At 38.7% G+C, this 22,329-nt stretch overlaps 1 pseudogene; it reads left to right on the top strand.

Moving 5' to 3' along the window:
• LOC114309679 (ABC transporter C family member 10-like) overlaps nt 1-22,329 on the top strand; it is a 142,134-nt pseudogene that overhangs the window by 73,477 nt on the left and 46,328 nt on the right.

Below are 22,329 nucleotides of genomic sequence, written 5' to 3'. Positions count from 1 at the left end.
TTGTTGTTGCGATTGAAAGTTCTTTGGGGTTCCTCCCGGTCATTATCAATTAAGCCCTGCTTTAAGGCATCCTCAATCTGTACTCCCATCTCATGCAGATCTGAAAAGGTAGGGAAGGGAAGCACGATCATTTTCTGCATCAGCTTAGGCTGGAGATTGCACACAATCATCCTAATCTGATCTTTATCTGTGGGCCTTAGGGTCATCATCGAGGCCTTGGCCCTCTATCTGGTCACGAACTCTGAGAAGCTCTCCTTAGGTTCCTGTCTTGTCATCTCGAGGTCACGGGTCGTAATCTCGATTTGCGTGTTATATGAGTATTGTGCAATGAAGGCCTCAGCCATCTCATCCCAGTTTCTTTTGACATCATCTTCTAATTTGGCGTACCAGATGGCCGCCACACCCGACAGGGTCCGGCTGAACAAAGATAGTTTCTGTAGTCTGGTGAGGCCCATTAGCCTTAAGATATCTGAAAACAACCTCAGGTGCACCATGGGATCCCCAGATCCATCAAATTGGTCGATATGCGGCATCTTGAATCTGTCCGGCAGCGTCACAACTGCGTCGGTATATCCATCTTCAATGTCAGGGATGGTCTTGACTCCCTGGGATTTCTTAAACATCTTTTTCAGCTTGCTCAGTTTTAATGCTATGGGGTCCACTTCGAACTCGAAGGGAGAATCCGGTGCATTGATAGGCGTGGGTGCCTTGGATAGTTGCGGTAGAATCGGGGGCGGAGCTGGCCCTGTTGGGATGTCTGTATCTTCTTGAGCATTCTAGACGTTTGCCGTCTCCTTAGGTATTGGGACTCTTGCTGGGGGAGGAGCTTGGTGTGAAGCAGATGCCCCGGCTTGCTGCTGTAGCCTGGTGATTAGCTCTGCCTGTTGGGCCATAACAACGGCTTGCTGTTTGGCGAATTCTGTTTGGCGAACAGCGTCCTCTTGCATGGCTTTCATGCTTTCCTGGAGTTGGCGCACCATATCTTCTATCCCTGACATACTACCCTGGTTTATCTGAACCGCCAGTATACCTGCCTCTGTAGTAGACTCGAGAATTTCAACCTGACTGTTCACAGACCACTGATTTGGCAATCCTGGTATCGATACATTGCGTTCTTCTTGAACTCCGTCTGACAACCGGGGGTAAAGAGTAAAACACTGGTTGTCCGTCTTCCAGATCCTCAGATCGATAGAGTCGGCGACCTCTAGTCCAAAGTGCTTGGGGAATATCTACTGGGTCGGAAGCAATCGTGCTAAACTACCTAGCAAGAAGATAAATAAAGCAATAAGGAAATAAATAACCAGACAAACGGGTAGCATAACAGCGTAAAATAAATACACACAACACAGTCAGGTATCACAACACACGGTTGATAAGCTGAATACACTGTTCCTCAACACTGATTATTGTCCCCGAATCACTGTTCCCAAAACTAAACCTGATACCCGCAAATAACTAATTCTCAAACACTGAACTGGCGCCTGCAAGCCTGAAGCCCAAACTTGCAAACTGATACACGCATTCCTGTAGAGACACACTCCAAAGCACATAGCAGATAAGTGGGAGCCAAAACACCCCTATGTTGGGGTAGGGTTTTCCTGTCTTATTTTGTCAGGAGCTAGGGTTTCGCTACGCACGCAGCGGTTTCAAACAACCTAACATCGGGTAAGCAACCTGTCCTAGTTTGGAATGGTCACTATGGATTTCGATATGCACTAGGTCGAATGGTCAAAAAGTGTGCCCCGGTAAAAACTGGGGTTTGTGTTCCCATACTGGCAGAGCCCGTAACCGGTCAGCCTTATAGTCATGCCTTGACAAGACAAGCCTCCGGCAAACCGTTCAGGAATGGCAGATGGCAAACACGGTGTCCTAGGCGCACCAATGCACATGCAATGCAAAGAAACACACAAATGTAGTCAAAACGAGATATCATGAATTCGAGTCAAGCTCTCCAAACAATCCCCAGCAGAGTCGCCAAAAACTGTAGACGTCGCCGAACGCCCAGGGAGGATGAGTCCCGTTCTGTTCATATTGGGTTCACTACAGTTCAGGACTCTCAAATTGTCACGGTTCTTAGTCTAAACCAAAGAGTCCAAATCCGACAAATGGTTTTGAGAAAAATAGATTTTTAGAAAAGAAGTGCCAAACGTGGACTGCTTTGCCAGATACAAAGTCGCAACCTAAATATTTTTATGGGGGAATTTAGGAAACCCTGACTCGTTTGCCTAAGGCCACGTGTCTGTCATCACCAAAGTTTCCTCGGCTTGGGAAGTTGGGTATGATTTGGGAAGGTCAACTATGAGCACCCCCGCTTGCCCGATCAAAGATCGGCCTCTACCAACCATGATATCTAGTTTTGAAAACATTATGCGTTCTTATTCCGGTTATTAGCCTAGATTTACTACGTGATGCGCACAGCAAACAAGTATAGACCAAATTGCCTAAATTGGAAAACAACATTGCATGTTTGTTTTGAAAATGGTTTGCTACTCGCAAGTAGGCTAAAATGTAGGTTTTGCCACCCTTAAGTGGGCTTTAGAAAAGATGATTTTGCCACTGTCTAGTGGGCTTAAAACTCACAATTTTAACGCATTAGTCCAATTTAGGTAATTCAACCTCCATCCACAGGCATTCAAGCAGTTATATCACATAAGCAAATAGCCTCATGGTAAGCATGCTGTCATGGCAACACTCACACGCATGCAAGGATGCTAAAGCATAAGAACTTACCGAGTACTTCGAGCCAAAATAGAAACTAGTTAGTAATCATATGCATGATCCTAGTTCATGTTAAAATGGCTAATGCAACACATGCAAGATGCAACTAAGATAGGCTCAGTTAATCTACAATAATATGTGAAATGCTACAACTAACACGTATTCAATTTGGATTTGAAATACAAATGCAATTAGCATGATGCGCCGAGCCCGGTGCATGCAAAATGAATGAATGGATGCAAACATGTTATCATACTATATGCTAATTGAAACATGCCCTAGACTAACCATCGAAAGCTAGTAAGTAAAAGGGAAGAAAGACGTGGGGTTGGGAGACATACACACACTCACGCACACTTATTACACAATTGCCCTCACTCGGAGGGTCTAAATAAATATTACACAACCAAATGAATACCACTAAATTAATTATTATAGAATTCCTAACTAATTAACAAATTAAATGCAAAAGGAATGTGGCCACAGCCTTGCCTTGGAATGCGTGCATGACGCATGCTTGACTCCTCTCGCCCGGAAACTCACTGCCATAGTACTGCTGCCTCTATTTTTACTGCCTTGCTCTCCTGAAAATTCTGAAAATCTCCAGACCCCTTTTGAATCATCCTCTGAGTGCTCTGGGATGTCACCGGCCGGAATTAAAGTTCACCGGCCATGGTAATGGGATTATCGGCCAACTATTGTACCACCGGCCAGCCACTGATGGTCGGTCGGCACTGTAGGTGACCGGCCGGCCATTGCTTCCTGCAGAATCCTACAGTTGATAGCAGCAGAGGGCAAGCAGTGTATGGCATGGAATTTTCAAGAAAATGTGAGCATGGCCACACTCCCTATCATGTAATGGACTCAAGGGAGCGTGGCCCTTGACCCTCGGGCCATCAACTACGCAATTCAATGCATGATGGCCTAAGAAGCCAAGCTAGCAACTTAATGTAAATGCATGCAACAAACAAATGAATACTAACACCCTATCATGTTGAGCTCAAGGGCATCGGCGACCGAGGATTGAGACGTGTTTTGTCACTTTAAGTACGAACACTCCTCAATTCTCATGCTTGGTTTGACACCCCAAACCAAGCAAAATGTAATGCAAGTATGCAATGTACCTCACATATGCAACATGGGTCAAATATGCAACATGAAGCTGAATAAGCAAGGCATGCCAAATGCAATGCAAACTAAACATACCAATGTATAATGTACTAAAGCATGCAACATGCAATGTAGTAAACATGGACAAATGTGCAATGAGACTAGCATGTGGCAATACATAATGAGCCAAATATGCAACAAACATATGGCAAACGTATAATGGTGGACTTAAACCATAAAGGACAGACCTCAGCCTTGCCATAAACAGTGGCCAAAAGTGCCAAAAATGGAGGACAAGCGCTCATGCAAGCATGCACACCAATGAGCCAAAAACCCGAGCATGGAAGGCTACTTTCAAGAACATTCAAAGGTGGTAAGCATGGACACTAAACACTCATGTAAACTTCTTAAAAAAATGTGAATGATGATGCCAAATCATGCTAGGGAATAGATACAAAATGAAAGGCATTCAAGGCCACAAATGGGAGCATTACTCAACACCCACCCCAAGCAAGGATGGCATGAGCTATACAACCAAAAATAGAGTTTTAATGCACCAAATTAAGTCCCAAAACCCTCTAATATGGCAGCTAAGAGGCACAAAACAAAAGGCATGCACAAAAGACCATTCATGGAGCATAGGATCATGTCTCTCCAAAGCATTGAAAGGATAACAAAATGCTAACATGCAAGCATAAAACGTGGACTGAAATGGCATGGCAAATGATTCCAAATCACTGAAAATAAACCAAATGAGGCATGCTTATGGCTTACACACTCAAGACTTACAAGCCAAAACACATAGAAACTATACCAAACATGGCAAACATGGTCAAATCAGCACCCAACAGTCCTTGAACATGGCAAAATAATGCTAAAACCTTCATGAAGTTAAGCTAGAACATGCAAGCATCATGGCTTGAATGCAAGGCACATTTCTAGGCAAAATGAGGGAATGTAAGGCAAGTACGATATGCATGCAAAGGGCCATAAATTCTACCAAAGACAGTGGCAACATATGACAAAATAACATCCAAGAACCTCTGAAATGGGGCCAAAAACACTCAAGCACATATGCTACCCTTATGAGTCAAAAACATGGACAAATGGGACACAAAGGGGAGAGGGGTGTCCCTCCCCTATGCAAGACTTCAAACCCCCTTCTTCACCACTGAAATCCAGTGGTGAGAGGGCCAATACACCAAAGTAACCAAAGCTTAACAATAGAGGCACAAAAAGGGCCAAACAAGGCCCTAGAGGGGGAGGTCGACCCCCAACACCAAAACAACCCTAATGAAGTATCTTAAGCATGAAAATACAAGACTTTTTTTAGTTATACACAAAGTCTAAATTAGTAAGCAAGATAGGTTAAAGACTAGTGCAAGATTGGAAAATCTAAAGCAAAAGTGTTACCCTTGAAGAACACCTCAAGAACAGCAAGCTCAGGCCCTTTCTTCTAATCAAAACCACCCCAAAACCTCAAGAACAAACTCTCAAAGCCTCCAAAGTCGAAGTATGGTGTAATAGTAGGTGGCTTAGTACAAAACTAAGGTCAAAACACACTTTTGGGGCCTCTAACACACACAAAAGGGGAGAGAGAGGTAGATGTAGAAAGAGAAGGTGATATATATCAGAATATATATGTAAGCTCTGGTTTTTTGCTCAACCCTTTACAAAGGAGAGGGGGGTCTCCTTATATAGACAATGGAAAAGGCTAAGCTTCCAAGGGAAGCCAACAAAGGGGTCAAGGCTTCCTAAAGAAGCCAAGGCAAAGGGGCCAAGGCTTCCTTAGGAAGCTAGGACAGGTGTCCAAGCTTAAACTTCCTCAAGAAGCTAGACCAAAAAGGTGCAAAAAGGGCAAAACAGCCACACTCGTGCATGGGGAGGAGGGTCCGTGCATTCCAGCTGGCACAGTTGGCTTGCACCATGCCTGAAAAAGGGAAAAAAGTGGCATCGGCCAGAAAAGGAGGCCATCGGCCAAACAGATAGTCGGTTAACCACACTAAGTGCCAACCGGCCAATTGTATATTTCACCAATGGCCGGTAGCCTCAAAACACAACCGGTGGCCTCAAGTTATGACCAGTGGGTATCAAGGGTAGCTATCAAGCTACTCTCTACCCTTAAGTGCAAAAACAAACAAGTCCTTGGTGTAAAACCAAGCACAAAACATACAAGTCGAGAGATCCTGAGGCAAGGCGCGTAGCCAAGACCTCCGGGGACTCAAAACAAACACGAACATGGATGATCACCGAGTGTTCAAGCGGTGACGTCCAAGTCTTGAGGACGGTCAAAAATGGGGTGTCTACACTTGCTAGAGTCACTCTCAGTTCACTATCTTCGATGTGAAGCATCTCAAATGTCTTCACAGTTTGTTTGAGCCACTCATCTGCTTTCTTGGGCTCGGGGCCACCATGGAACTCATCCGATTTGGCCCGCAAGAACTCTCTAGTAAGGAAACTCGCCCTTGACTCCGCAGTGTTCTCTCGGGCTTGATTCTCCACCCTCAACAAGTTCATAGACTCACTTAAAGCCCCTGCCATTTCTTGAGCTAGGGCCCCCATTGCGGTTTGACCCGCTTGTCCAGGGATTCCCTCTTGCCCCACTTGTTCGGCCACATTAGCTTGGCCGGACTCTTCCTCTTGCACCGGAACCTCATGGACCGGTATCTCATGCACACCTCGGGGAGCCCTACCATGCCTCCTGCTTCTACCACCACGGGTTTGACCTCTTCCTGACATCCTATAAATAATAATAGAATCAATTTAGCACACTAACCCACACGCGCCCGTAACTTGCCTTACACGTTTGATCACAATAATTCTATATATTCCTCTACCATATAACAATTAAATTTCACCCCACATAAGCACTTAGTCATGTAAACACATGCGGATTATACTCTTATGATGAGATTCGTCCCACGAAAAATCAAGAATTCTTAGTAGAATGAGTATTGATCAAGTACCCTTCTAATATGACCTCAAGGAATTTAACAGGCGCAAACAACATCCCAAAAGTCCAGTCCCATATCCATTTAGTCACATAAGCATGTTATCACATAGTCACAAAATGCATAACACTTCCTAAGCATGCTAAATGAACCCATTGTGGTTAAACAACCACTTCCCATGAGCTCCAAGTATTCAAACCCGGTAGCTCTGATACCAAGTTGTAACGCCCCAAATATCTAGCCCAAATGATAATAAAACAATCATGGCTCTTTCAAGGAAAACCGAATATAAATCTCCAAACTTATATTACATGATACAATAGTTCTTCATGCAACAATACATTAATCCAACAACAAGTAAATAAACAAATAAATACCCCCAAGGGTTTACAAGTTTCCAAGGCTTGAGCCTGCGTATACAAAACGATTATTCAAACCTACACACATACAGCCCTTGGCTTACACACAGAGTCACAGCAAAATGAGAGTCTCGTACTCTCAATACACATTTCCTCGCCTTTAGTTAGGCGGCATCACCACATCTTTTCCTGCACAAAAATCCCGTAGGGGGAACATAAAGCCCAGTAGGAAATCCTTAACAAAGTATATACATTTTATACAAGTCTCAAGAGATGAAATGCACATGCCATGTTATGCCCTTTTGAAAGAAAATCACATCTTCATCTTTGAAAACCATCATGCTCAATGATGTCATGCAATTTCAATTCTTCAAAACTTAACAATTCATATCAAGAGCGATAAATATGATTTTGGTAATCCCTAGGTCGGTGTCTGTGAGTAGACTATACAAGTACTACTAACTTGTCATTTTTACAAGTATTAACTGGAAGGCTCGACACCTATCCGCGCGGGTTTTCGGTCTTTCACCCCGGACTCTCAGGCCAACTTATTCAATAACATCTACACCACCTATCAAGACTTACCAACATATTTACCCCAAAACCATTCCATGAAAACTTGTTTCTCAACATTCTTTTCTCAATGCAAGTTTTCAAATCAACTTTCAAAGTTTAATGTAATCAAATGAATTGATATGCCAATAACACAAGATGAATATAAATACTTTTATTCCAATTCATCATCCAAGGAATAACACAATTCCCTCTTCTCAAGTATCCTCAACAATTAGTCGTTTTAAGACTATTTCAACGTTTTGAATAATAATTTCCAAAATGAACAACAATTCTCATATTCCCTGAAATTCATCATTTATATAAATATAAATAAGAAATTTTCCAAACATCCATTTATTTTGACACACAAAATAAATATAACAATATCATTAATGGATTTTCAGTCTCTTTAAAACAAATCCCCAAATTTTAAATTTTCTCACCAAAACTATACAACTCAAATCTTTTGGAAGAAAACTTTCCAAAATCATATTTTCTTCAATCAATGAAGATCAAAACCCATAAGATCATTTTAAAAGAACAAGAGACAAACCCACTTTCAAAATTGCTCAACTTCTTGAATCAATAATCAATTTTCAAAACTATCGAAAGATGATTTCGAAATCATATAGATCTTGCGAAAATATATATATAACTCTAAGAAAATCCATACCTCAAGTTTGAAGAAGAATAGAGATGAAACCCCAAAATCAACGGTGCCTAAACTCGATCTTCACCGCACACAACGAAGCCCTCGAGATGATAACCCACTTTGATGAAAAAGCAATGGAAAAACTCAAATGCATCTTGAGAAATCAAGGTTTTTGATCTAGTTTATGTATGGAAATGTAGAGAGAAGGGAGAGAAAATGTTTTTAGAGAGAGATATACAAAAGTGATCTGAAATATCAGATTCACGAACTGATATAACATGGTTCACTTGAGGATCGAATACACCTTCCCAGTACTTTTGCACACAAGTCAAACTTCTGAAACCAAACATTCTTCGCTCGAGCGCATAAACAGCCGCTCGAGTGGACAAGCAACTTTGAATGCATTTTGTATTTTTGCTTCAGGGGCGCTGCCCCTCGACCCCGCCAGGGCGCTGCCCTCGGACTCGCCAACGGGCGCTGCCCCCTCGACCCCCACGAGCTGACCGGGCAGCTCGATCCCCGACATAGTCAGCGAAGTGGCAAAACATGAAAGATATGCTCCAACCTGATACAAACATGAGACATTACCTGTTCCAAACACACCGCTACAACCCAATAACCAAAATAAGGGAAATATAGGGAAACTAAGATACGTAACACCGTTCAAAACCGTACCAACCCGAGCCTGGAAAACCACAAGAGACAGGTCAAAATTAGGATCGCTACAAAATTTTCTCTAAAAATAAAGAAGAAAAATAAATTAATTGGACAAAAAGAAATTTGAAATAGCAGAGAAATTTTAAGACATATGCACACAACTAGACAAGTCACAGAATTTTCACACAATAGGGCACAATTGGCTTCAAGAAGTAGCTCAAAAGGAGAAAGTATGTCATGCCTCGATATTTTAACCCATTTTATAATTACTGATCCTTTATTAATCTCCAATTTCAAAATGTGAAGAAAGAATTAAAGAGAAAGAATTAAAGTACCACCATTTTACATGTCCAATGTTTATCTCTTCTTATTAGATTTCTCATAGAAGTTACATTTCACTTTACAACCTTAGTGCTCAAAACAATAATACATTATAGTTCACGAAATAAAAGAAATACAACAAAATGCCCATATAGGGCTTACACCTTTCAAGGCTAAGGCCTTGATTACACACATAAATGGAATTCCATCCCAAACACATAAGCCCAGTTGTTGTAATCACATAAAACATCCAAAGTGAGCCTTTGTGCTCCATCAAGATCTCCAACAATTCCTAGTAGAGTGGGGGCACATCATCACAACCTAAAATGTTTGTTATGATAGGGATGGGCTAATGCCCAATAGGAATACTATTAATAGAGTATGTAAATGATTAAAATGCTCATGATCATGCTATGTACATGTTAAGATAAAATCCACATTTTCCCTTTTAAAAACAAAAAATGTTCAATGCATGATTTCCATTCAAAGTCTCATCTACAACCATGGGGTGGTAAATACGCTATGAGTCTCAAGCAAGAGCCACAAAACCATACATACATATATAGATTTATATACAAAAAATATTCTTATATTTGTCGACTTTAAAAATGGCGGGGCGATGGGCACCCAAAACATTTCCCTTGCACATTTCTCCACTCTTGAAATGATGGGCTTGTGGACACCCAAAACCAAGTTTTTCCACATTTGCCAACTCTAAAAACGGCAGGCTTGTGGACACTCAAAAATATTTTCCCACATTTGTCCAGCGATAAGCTTAAGACAGGGCAATTGGGTACCTTGACTCCCTGCGCGAGTATCAAATACAACACATAACTCGTTTCCCAAAACCCGACTCAACTACCAAGACTCATATGCTATTTATCCCCTTTGACATTTTCCAAATATCCAAAAGACTATAAAATCACATGATAAAAACTACAATGCACATGATGCTTAAGTTTTCAAATTCAATTTACTTAAGGTTTATTCAATTCATAAATAAGATTTAACAACACCAACAAGAAGAGATTATTCCAACTTCTCAATTCCACAATTTTCACATTCATCTATTTCAATATATCTATCCAAGAAGGTTACAAAACCTCATGTCTCAGCACCACTACCACAATCATTCACCCAATTTCAAGATTTAACAATCAATTGAACAAAACTCATCCTTTAAAGAAAATCAAAACTAGGGTTAAACAAAATTTGGGGCTTTTGCCCCATTGGCATTTTAAAAACAATTATTCATCATCAATAACCCTTTACCATCAATAGTTATTGAAAACTTTTCAAAATCTTGAAAATCCCTTTTTGTGCATCAATATCCATTTAATCTAACACATTCATCTCATACATAAGAATAACTAAGAAATTACACATATACATCTCAACTCATAGATATACTAAGTTAAAAGTACCCCTACTTCGAATATGGAGACAAGAAGATGAAAACCCAATGAGAACTTCAAAGATAATGCCATTCAATCGGTAAGAACGTTGATCTTCACTTCCTCTTCGTCTTTAGGACAAGATCTTGGATGATCTCTTGAAAAAAATGGATGAAATTAAGGGTTTAGGGTTAGGGCTTTTCAGACAAGAAGAGAGGGCAAGAAGAGAGAAAGAAAAAGTGAGAGAAAAATGAAGTGAAAGATCGAATTTAAGTGACTGATTCCAAACAGACCGCTTGAGCGCTCACTCTTGCGCTTGAGCGAAGAATGAAGGCTCCCAAAATTTTAGGCGTAAGGAGCAGACCGCTCGAGCACTCACTCCTGGGCTCGAGTGAACTGAGATTTGTTGGACAGACATAGCCTCACAAACTCATTTTCTAAGGCACTCCCTGCACATTAACCTTATTTCTATTTGTAACCATTTAAGTAAATGTTTTCGTTTAGTCTCCTACATTTATATTTTATTTACTTAAGTTTACAATATAAATAAGGAAATAACCCCATTTGGATTTTTAAAAAAATACAAAAAAATCAAAATCCAATTAAACCAAAAAGTGGTTCCCTCAATTTTAGTACAAAAATAATATTTTGACTGAAATTTCTAAATTTGACGTTGAAGTAAAAATAATTCAACTTAGAAAAATCTCATAAAATCAAATTAGACTATTACCGCCAAAAGGAACAATTACCGCCAAAAGTTATTTTCAAAATCATTTAGAAAAATTCAATTTCCACACTTAGAAAATTTTCGAGTTAAGTCTAATTTTCGATAAAAAAACCTTTTTAATACAACTATCTTTATACGAAAAGGAATAAGGGTGTGGTCTCGACCTGAGCCATTGCAAAGTAGTAAGTAAATTTCAGAGAAAATAAAATAAAAGAGTAGTAAGTAACATACCAAGCATATGCATGTGAAAAAAAATTACACAGAAATTAATGTAGTTGCACTTGCATTCCAACTGTACATAGTGAAAATCAAACAAGCCATAGAAATTAATGTAGTTAGAGAATTTACAAAATTCAGAGAAAATTACACACATAGAGGAAAATAGACATAGAAAGATAAAGAAGCCACAGAAAATAATTGGAGACTAATGTGGTCAGAGAAATTTCAAATTCCAAAGAAACTTACTATTGTCTTTGTCCTTGTGTGGTTCTTGTTGTTGGTTTGTCTCTTGCACTTATTTCACTTGTTGTTGGTTTACTACTAGCTCTAGTTGCACTTCTGTGAAAATTCAGTAAATAGAAATTTCTCTGAGTTATGTTGACATAATAACATAACTTTCTGTGGTTCAAGATTTTCACGGACCATGGAGGTGAACTTATTTTGGTGTTTGGTATGGTTGTGTTGCTAGTTGAATAGATAAATATTCAATTTGTTCATGCAAACTATTATTTTTAGTTTCAAGCTTTGAAATTGAATCCCTCAACTGTTGCATCATTTTTTCATTATCTTCTTTTTCAATCTTCAACATCCTTAGTCTCAGTTGGCTTATGCTCTCTCTTTTTTGAAGCTCTGAATTCTTTGTTGTCAAGGTTCTTACGGAAATGTCCTTCTACTCTAAGTAATTGATTCCATTTTTGCTCTTCTTGTATTTTGAAATTAGAAAATGCGCTTAATCTGTCACGTAGATCAGCAATTCGAGCATCCTTTGTTCACTTAGATTCTTGAGACTGTTCCAATGTTGAGCCACAAATGATATCATGTTGTTGGTTCATGCGCTCATTGTTATCTTCTTCATCCCTTTCCTCTTTGTTTTGTTCTTCGGTGCCCTCTTCTTCTTCATTGCCTTGATCTGCTTCTCTGGCTTTCTTTTCTCCATTGCTTTCTTCTTCTTTTTCTTCTCCATTACTTGCTTCTTGTTCTTCTTCATTGGCTTCTACTTCTTCATTCACTTCCTCTTCTTCAAATGAATCTTCAAGTGTTTGCTTGAATTTGGCTATTATTTTTTGTGCTTCTTTCTTCTTATTTTTTCCAAGACAATTCTCTTCAGATGGGGTTTAAGTTAGCTCTTCTTTATCTACTTGCAATAGGAGGGTTTTTTTATTAGAGAAATATTGAAATTTCAATGAGACGAATAAATAGTAATGATGATAGTTGTGATAGAAATGTAACCTATCAAGGTGTAAAAGACTCGATTGGCGTCTTCTACAATTGTGTGCTCAACTTTTGTAAGTTCTACTTGGCACATCTTGGGAAGTTGGTGGTGTTACTTTCTTCCCAGTCGATGATATTTGCATGTTCGCATAGTCAATATTGTGATGAGAATTGAAATATTTGAATTTCACTGAACACACAAAAATATAAGTATCGTAAATGTAAACGCAAACAGAAATTATGCTTACCAGCAAGGCAATCAGACACCCTGTAACTTTCTCTGGAGTTTTGTGTAATGCTTGTATAGAATTAGTCAATGTTGTTGTTATTGCTTCTGGCCAATCATATTTCTTCATTGCTTCAAGTGGTTCTACATACTTGATACAAAACGCAACCAATTGAATCCCTACTTGTTGCAAAAAATAGGGCTAGACACAAGTAGAGGGTAACAATGATTGCTATATCTTTAAAGTCATTTGACTACTTCCCTTTCATTGCTTTCGTCAATGTCTGCTTTAGTACATGACTAGTTAGCCTTGTTGCCTTTAGGAATCTTCACCTTAGGAATGATGTGTTTGGTTTCTTTGTGTATTTCAATGACATGGTACCTTTACCACCTTCCAATGCGAAAATCAAGGTCATGTCATTGGTTGAGAAGGTCAAATTCTTCTTACCAATGGTCAATGCTTTGTTCTTTTCATTGTATCTTTGGATGATTACAACTACATCATCATTCAATTTCCTACATCTCTTTGCATCCATTCTTCCTGTGGTTACAGCTTGGTTCAAATACCAAAATGGTGTTCTTTGGAGCTTTATAAGTTGGTTTGAATTGAATTGCAGTGTTTCAAAAAAAGGACATAACATATGAGAGCTTTGATCGGTATTAAATGTTGTAATTAGCTCTCTTCCTTTGAAGTTTGGTGGGTCTATTTCCCTTTGAGCTTGAGACCTTTCTAGTTGGTGTCTTCTTCTTGACGCTAGTTACCTATTGGACTTGGACTTCTTGTATTGTGTGTGGTGTTTCTAGTGTTTTGTTGCTGCCTTTAGATCTCAGCTCGTAACTGGCATTGCGAGAGACTTTCTATTTTGCTTGTGGTGTTTCTGGTGTTTTGCTGCTACTGCGTTTTGATCTCAGATCATAAGTGGTAGACTTATAGACTTTTTGTTTCTTTTGTGGTATTTCTTGTGTTTTGTTGTTGTTGCGTTTTGCCATTTCTAGACAATGAAAACATAAAGATGTCAACATGAAATTCTAGAGAAAATTCAATTAGGTAGAGAAATCAAAGAAGCCACATAAATGAATCGAAGTATAAATTTGGTCAAAGAAAATTCAAATGCCAAAGAAAATTACAATTACAAGCACACAACTAGCTAGAGAAAATTAAAGAAGCAACATAAATTAATGTGGTTAGAAAAAATTAAACATGCTAGAGAAAATTTCACACACACGAGATAGTATTAAATGGTTAACCAAATAAATCAAACATGCTAGAGAAAATTAAACATGCCAGAGAAAAGTAATGTGGTTAGAGAAAATTAAACATACCAGAGAAAATATTACACACACAAGAGAGTATTAAGTGGTTTTAACCAAATAAATCAATCTAGCCAGAGAAAATTTCAAATCCCTGAGAAATTTTCAATAACTGAGAAAATTAAACATACAAGTACATAACTAGCCATAAAAAATCAACAAAGTAGCATAAATTAATGTGGTCATAGAAAATTCACATGCCAGAGAAACTCCACAATTTGATGTATTGAACCATTACTTGTGGAAACATTTTGAAGACTAAGAACTGAAAGGTATGGTTCAATACAGAGCATGATACATGTACCCCTTTCTGGATCCTAGATACGTGAAAAAGTAAGATGAGATAACCAGAGATGTAACCATAATGGTAAAATTTCAAATCCTAGAGAAAATTTCAGTAACAGAAAAAAATAACAAATTTAAGTACACAACTAGCCAAAGAAAATGAAAGAAGCCACATAAATGAATAAGAGTATAAATTTGGTTAGAAAAAATTCAAATGCCAAAGAAAATTACAATTACAAGCAAACAATTAACCAGAGAAAATCAAAGAAATAACATAGATTCAAATGCCAGAGAAATTTAACCAAATAGATCAATCTAGACACAAAAAATTGTCAAATTCCAAATAAACTTTCAATAACTAAGAAAATTACACATACAAGTACACAATTAGCCAGAGAAAATCAAAGAAGTAACATAGATTCAAATGCCAGAGAAATTTAACCAAATAGATCAATCTAGCCACAAAAAATTGTCAAATTCCAGATAAACTTTCAATAACTAAGAAAATTACACATACAAGTACACAACTAGCCAGAGAAAATCAAAATAGGCACATCAACAAGAATAAATGGGAGTATAATGTCATTAGAGAAAATTCAAAGAAGAACATAAATCAAGCAAACCATAGAAATTAAAAGTAATGTAATGTCATCACAAAAAATTCAAATGCTAGAGAAATTTACAGACACAAGCATACAACAAGCTTCAAGAATAAGCTCAAAATACAGAGAAAATTCATTTTTCAAATTTATCTGGCTATTATTATGAAATCAAAACCCTAATTAATGGAAGGCTACTATAAAATACAATTAACTGTAGATCCAGAGAACACTAATTGAGGAATATAAAAATTTACCAAAGTGAGGTGGTGGGGATGAAACCCTAATTACGAACAGAGTTGCCTTGAGATGAAGATGTACTGAGATGAAGATGAACTGAGATGACGAGGAACAGTGAAAATGCATCAGAGAAATTTGCAAGTAATCGCAAAGATTTTCACAGAAGATGATGAAACCCTAATGTCGATCGTGAAGATGATGAAACCTAATCTCGCTGTCCTCTCGCTCATTGATATCAGTTGCGGGACTCAGTCGTCAGAATAGAAGCTTAATTTTCTTGGTTGATTGAGAAGGGTATTTTGGTTCAGGGGCTTGAGACATCACTCATTTTTTTAGTTTCCTTTATCCTCTAAATTGCTATTATTAGGGACCTCAAAAACAATTCTCCATTCTTTTAAAATTTAGTTTAGTCTCAGAGTTTCTATTCAATTTTTTTTTTTATTTTGACATGCTTGTATTAATTAGACTTGTGGAGTTTTTTATTTTATTTTATTTTTATTTTTTATAGATTTGTTAGATTTATAGAGTTTAAAAATACAAATATGTTAGGGACCAAATTACTCCATCTAGAAAATTTTGAGTGGATGATTGTGTGGTGGAAATTAATTTATATAGTGTGGAGTCTATATATAAAATACATTTGAATTACAAAATAAAAATTCTGAATAATTTCTGAACTCTTAAAAAATATTTGGAAACTATATAAGTTTCCCACCCATTTGTATTTTTATTTATTCATTTATTTTTAATTGGATACAGATGGGGATTGATTTAGGAATAATTCTAAGTATTAGTTTTCGTGTTGATTTTGTTACCTAATATATATATATATATATATATATTTCTTGGGTTCTCCTATGGTGTGCATTTCTATCACAAAATTTCATAATATGAACTACAAAATATGTAACTTTACCACAAATTAGCATAATAAAATATCTAAAATTTTATGGTTGATTTAATGCCTCAAATTTCTAGCCCAAATGATAATACAACAATCATGGCTCTTTCAAGGAAAACCAAATATAAATCTCTAAACTTACAGAACATGAAACAATAGTTCTTCATGCAACAATACATTAATCCAACAACAAGTAAACAAACAAATAAATAGCCCCAAGGGTTTACAAATTTCCAAGGCTTTAGTCTGGTTACACAAAACGGTTATTCAAACCCACACAAACACAGCCCTTAGCTTACACATAGAGTCACAGCAACATGAGAGCATGGTACTTCCAATACACATACTTCCACGCCCCTAGTTGGGTGGGATCACCACATCTTTTCCTGCACAAAAATCCCGTAGGGTGAGCATAAAGCCCAGTAGGAAATTCTTAACAAAGTATATACATTTTATACAAGTCTTAAGAGATGAAATGCACATGCCATGCTATACCATTTTTGAAGATAAATCACATTTTCATCTTTTGAAAGCCATCATGCTCAATGATATCATGCAATTTCAATTGTTCAAAACTTAACAATTTATTTCAAGGGCAGTAAATATGACTCTGGTAATCCCTAGGTCGGTGTCTGCAAGTAGACTATACAAGTGCTACCAAATTGTCATTTTTATCGGTATTAACCAGAAGGCTCGACACCTATCCGTGCGGGTTTTCGGTCTTTCACCCCGAACTCTCAGGCCAACTTATTCAATAACATCTACACCACCTATCAAGACTTGTCAACGTATTTACCCCAAAACTATTCCACGAAAACTTGTTTCTCAACATTATTTTCTCAATGCAAGTTTTCAAATCAACTTTCAAAGTTTAATGTAATCAAACGAATTGATATGCCAATTTCACAAGATGAATAGAAATACTTTTATTCACATTCATCAACCAAGGAATAACATAATTCTGTCTTCTCGAGTATCCTCGACAATTAGTTATTTCAAGACTATTTCAACGTTTTGAACAATAATTTTCAAAATGAACAACAATTCTCATATTCTCATAAATTCATCATTTATATAAATATAAATAATAAATTTTCCAAACATCCATTTATTTTGACCATTTATTTTGACACACAAAATAAATATAACAATATCATTCATGGATTTCCAATCTCCTTTAAAAAAAATCCCCAAATTCTAGGTTTTCATACCAAAACTATACGACTCAAATCTTTTGAAAGAAAACTTTCCAAAATCATCTTTTCTTCAATCAACGAAGATCAAAACCCATAAGATCATTTTAAAAGAACAAGAGACAAACCCACTTTCAAAATCGCTTAACTTCTTGAATCAACAATCAATTTTCAAAGCTATCGAAAGATGATTTCGAAAATCATATAGATCTTGCAAAAATACGTATATAACTCTAAGAAAATCCCTACCTTAAGTTTTGAAGAAGAAATGAGATGAAACCCCTAAAATCAACGGTGTCGAAACTCGACCTTCACCGCACACAACGAAGCCCTCGAGAAGTTAACCAACTTTGATGAAGAACTTATGGCAGAACTCTAATGGATCTTGAGAAATCAGAAGGGAGATGAAAAGGTTTTTAGAGAGAGAAAAATATACAAAAGTGATTTGAAATATCAGATTCACGAACTGATATAACATGGTCCACTCGAGCGTGGAAAGCCCCGCTCTAGCGTCAAATATACTTTCCCAGTACTTTTGCAGACAGGTCAAACTTCTGAAACCAAACATTCTCCGCTCGAGTGCATAAACGGCCGCTCGAGCAGACAAGCAACTTCTAATGCATTTTGCATTTTTGCTTCGGGGGCATTGCCCTAGGACCTGCCAAGGGGCGCTGCCCCCGGGACCCCCGCGAGCTGACCGGGCAGTTCAATCTCTAACATACTCAGCGAAGTGGCAAAACTGGAATCGCTACAACCTTCTCTCCTTAAAGAATTTTGTACCCCAAAATTTTAAATCACACTACCCAAACAAAGGGTTTCTAGCGATCAAAACCATGCTATTTCATTTTCAAATCACAATATTAACTCTTAACCAAATTCCACCATGGTTATCTCATTAACAACAACCTCCCAAATATGCATAAACATGAAATTTCCAAAAAAGTAATGTCAACTCTAAACAACCTTATGCTTAAAACAACAACGCACATATCAACATGTGGTTAACAACTTTAAATACGTTTCCCTCAATACTAGGGAATATTACAAAGAAAAGCAACTTAAACCTTTTCAAATAAATACGAATATTTGGAGCGGACTTCCACCTCCCGTTCCCACGTCCCTTCTTCAACCCCATGGTGCCTCCACAACACCTTTACCAACAGTATAGTTTTGCCCCGTAGCACTTGGTCCCGAGTATCTAATATTTGAACCAGTCGTTCTTCGTAAGAGGCATCCTCATCTACCTCCAAGTCAGCCCAATCAAGCACATGAGAAGGGTCGGGTTCATACTTCCTAAGCATAGCTACATGAAATACATTATGAACTCCCAAAAGTTGTTGTGGTAAAGCTAACAGGTATGCCACTTTCCCAATTTGCTCTAAGATCTCAAAAGGCCCAATGAACCTTGGAGATAATTTACCACTCTTACCAAATCTCATCAAACCCCGCCTTGGTGAGATTTTTAGAAACACATGGTCACCAACTTCAAAAGATAAAGGTCGTCTCCTTTTAGCGGCATAACTCTTTTGTCAACTTTGGGCTGTACATAAGCTCTTCAGAATGAGAACAACTTTCTCGGTTATCTCTCTAACAATTTCCGAACCCAATAACAGGGCATCACCCACTTCGGCCAACAAACCGATGATCTACAAGGTCAGCCATACAAGTCAAATGGTGCCATCCCAATACTAGCTTGGTAACTATTATTGTAAGCAAACTCAATCAATGGTAAGTGTCTTTCCCAAGGCCCCTTAAAATCAAGGACACAAGCTCTAAGCATGTCATCCAAAATCTGAATGGTACGTTCTGACTGTCCATCGGTTTGAGAATGATAAGCGATGCTAAGAGTCAACTTAGTTCCCAATGCTTCTTAAAGGCATTGCCATAACCGGGCAGTAAAACGAGGATCCCTATCCGACACAATAGTCACAGAGACTCCATGAAGTCGAACTATCTCTCTAATGTACAACTCTGCCAAGCGTTCAACTGAGTCGCTGGTGCACATCGGAATGAAATGGGTAGACTTAGTCAACCAATCAACAATCACCCAAACGACGTCATTGCCTCGTTGTGTTCTAGGAAGCCCAACTACAAAATCCATGGTAACACGCTCCCATTTCCACTCGGCTATCAGTAAGGGTTGTAACAAACCCGCTGGTCTTTGGTGTTCGGCATTCACTTGTTGACAAGTAAGGCACTTTGATACAAATAAAACGACATCCCGTTTCATACCCCTCTACCAAAACTGACGACTAAGATCATGATACATTTTAGTGCCTCTCGGGTGTACCGCAAGGCGTGAGTGATGGAACTCCCGAAGTACTTCCTCTCTACAAGATTCTGGTACAAACAAATAATCTAGGTAACGTACACTCAGATCCAAGTGAACGTTCAAACCTTTCTCTTCCTTTCCATTAGAAATCTTAACACGAATTGATTCCACATCACGGTCTCCTCGTTTTGCCTCTATAACCTTTCTAACCAAGGTAGGTTAGTAAACAAGGTAGCACTCTCCGGACTCACCCAAGTGCAAATCAAACTTTCCAATAACATCTAGCATATCTCATTCCCGAATGGTCACACTTGCTAAACTACTCACAGATTTTTGACTCAAAGCATCAGCCACCACATTGGCCTTCCCTAGATAATAGTGTAACTCAAAGTCATAATCCTCCATAAATTCCATCCACCTCCGTTGTCGTAAATTCAAGTCTTTTTGAGAAAACAAATACTTTAGACTCTTATGATCGGAGAAGACTTCAAACTTCTCACTGTACAAGTAATGCCTCCAAATTTTCAAAGCAAAAATCACCGCTGCTAATTCTAGATCATGGGTGGGGTAATTTTCCTCATGAGTTTTCAATTGTCGTGAACCATAGGCCACAACTTTTCCCTCTTGCATTAAGACACAACCAAGTCCATCCTCGGACGCATCACAATAGACAGTGTAATTCAAACCCTTTTCTGGAATTATCAAAACCGATGCGGTAGTCATTCTAGTCTTAAGCTCTTGCAATGACTTTTCACAAGCCTCACTCAACACAAATTTGATACCCTTTCTAGTCAACCTATCCAAAGGTGCAGCTAGTCTAGAGAAGTCCCTTACAAAACGTCGATAATACCCCGCTAATCCCAAGAAACTCCAGATTTCAAAAACATTCTTGGGTTGTTCCCAATCTTGTACGACATCTATCTTTGAGGAGTCCACAATTACTCCCTCTCTAGACACTACATGCCCCAAAAACTTCACCTATGTTAACCAAATTTGGCATACAATTGGTGCCCACTAAGTAAACCCAGCACTACTCGCAAGTGAGTCTCGTGTTCCTCTTCAGAGATTGAATAAATCAAGATGTCGTCCACAAAGACGACCACAAAATGGTCCAAGTATTCTCGAAAAATTATGTTCATCAAATCCATAAAGGAAGCCGGTGCATTGATCAACCCAAAAGGCATTACACGGAATTCATAGTGGCCATAACGAGTACGAAAGGTCGTCTTCTGAATGTCCTCCTCCCGGACTCTCAACTGATGGTACCCCGACCTCAAATCTATTTTTTAGAAGCAACGAGACCCTCGAAGTTGGTCAAACAAATCATCTATTCTGGGTAGAGGATACTTGTTCTTAACTGTAACTCTATTCAACTTGCGATAATCAATACACAACCGCAATGACCCATCCTTCTTCTTCGCAAAGAGAGTCGACGCTCCCCAAGGCGATGTACTAGGGCGAATGAAGCCCTGGTCTAAAAGTTCTTGGAGTTGAATCTTCAACTCATGCAATTTGGCAGGTGCAAATCTATATGGTGATATGGAAATCGGTGCCGTGCCAGGCACTAATTCAATGGAGAACTCGATCTCCCGGTGAGGTCGTAAACTAGTAAGATCTTCTGGAAAGACATCCGGGTATTCACAAACTACCCTTGGTAACTCAACACGAGCCCCGTCACTCTTACTATCCAAGAGAGTTGCAAGAAGACCACTAAGCTTGCCCCTACTACAAGGGTCAACAACTAGCGACAAGCCTCTATCAACTCGGTTCCCCGGAAAGTAAAAACGATCACCACCCGAAGTGCACACTATAACTCTCTGACTGTAACAATCAATCACAACTTGACAAGAACACAACCAGTCCGTGCCTAAAATGACATCAAAACTTGACATATCTAGCAACACAAAAGCGAACGGAAGTCGATGCCCGGCAACTTCTATTTCACAATCACGACAACCCTGGTCTAAATCAACTGTACCCCTAACAGGTGACTCTACTCTGAGTGGAAGCACTAATCGTGCTACCTCTAACCCCAATGCAGAAGCAAATGCAGTAGATATAAATGAATGAGACGTACCCGTGTCAATCAATACATTAGCTAAAGAATTACACACGACAAAAATACCTCTCACAACTGAGGATTCTGGCAACTGCTCTGGCACGGTAACAACATACAAGCACCCATGTGGCCCCTGATTGACTTGCTCCCCTCTCGGAGCATAGGCCTATTGTACTGACTGAGCTGAAGTGGCTCCCTGATTAATTTACGAAGCTTGGACTGATTGAGTCTGCCTCGACGCTGATGCGCCAGATGCGCCCCCCAACTATGGGCAAGTTCTCTTCATATGCCCTGGTTGACCACACTGATAACAATTAAACCCTTGACCTTTATTCTGAGATTGAGACTTAGTTTGAGATCGATTAGGT

This window comes from Camellia sinensis, chromosome 13, assembly GCF_055761805.1.
Source record: "Camellia sinensis isolate YWXY chromosome 13, ASM5576180v1, whole genome shotgun sequence".
In the NCBI taxonomy this organism is placed as follows: domain Eukaryota; kingdom Viridiplantae; phylum Streptophyta; class Magnoliopsida; order Ericales; family Theaceae; genus Camellia; species Camellia sinensis.
The sequence above is the reverse complement of the archived record's forward strand: the minus strand, read 5'-3'. Positions and strand labels throughout refer to the sequence as shown.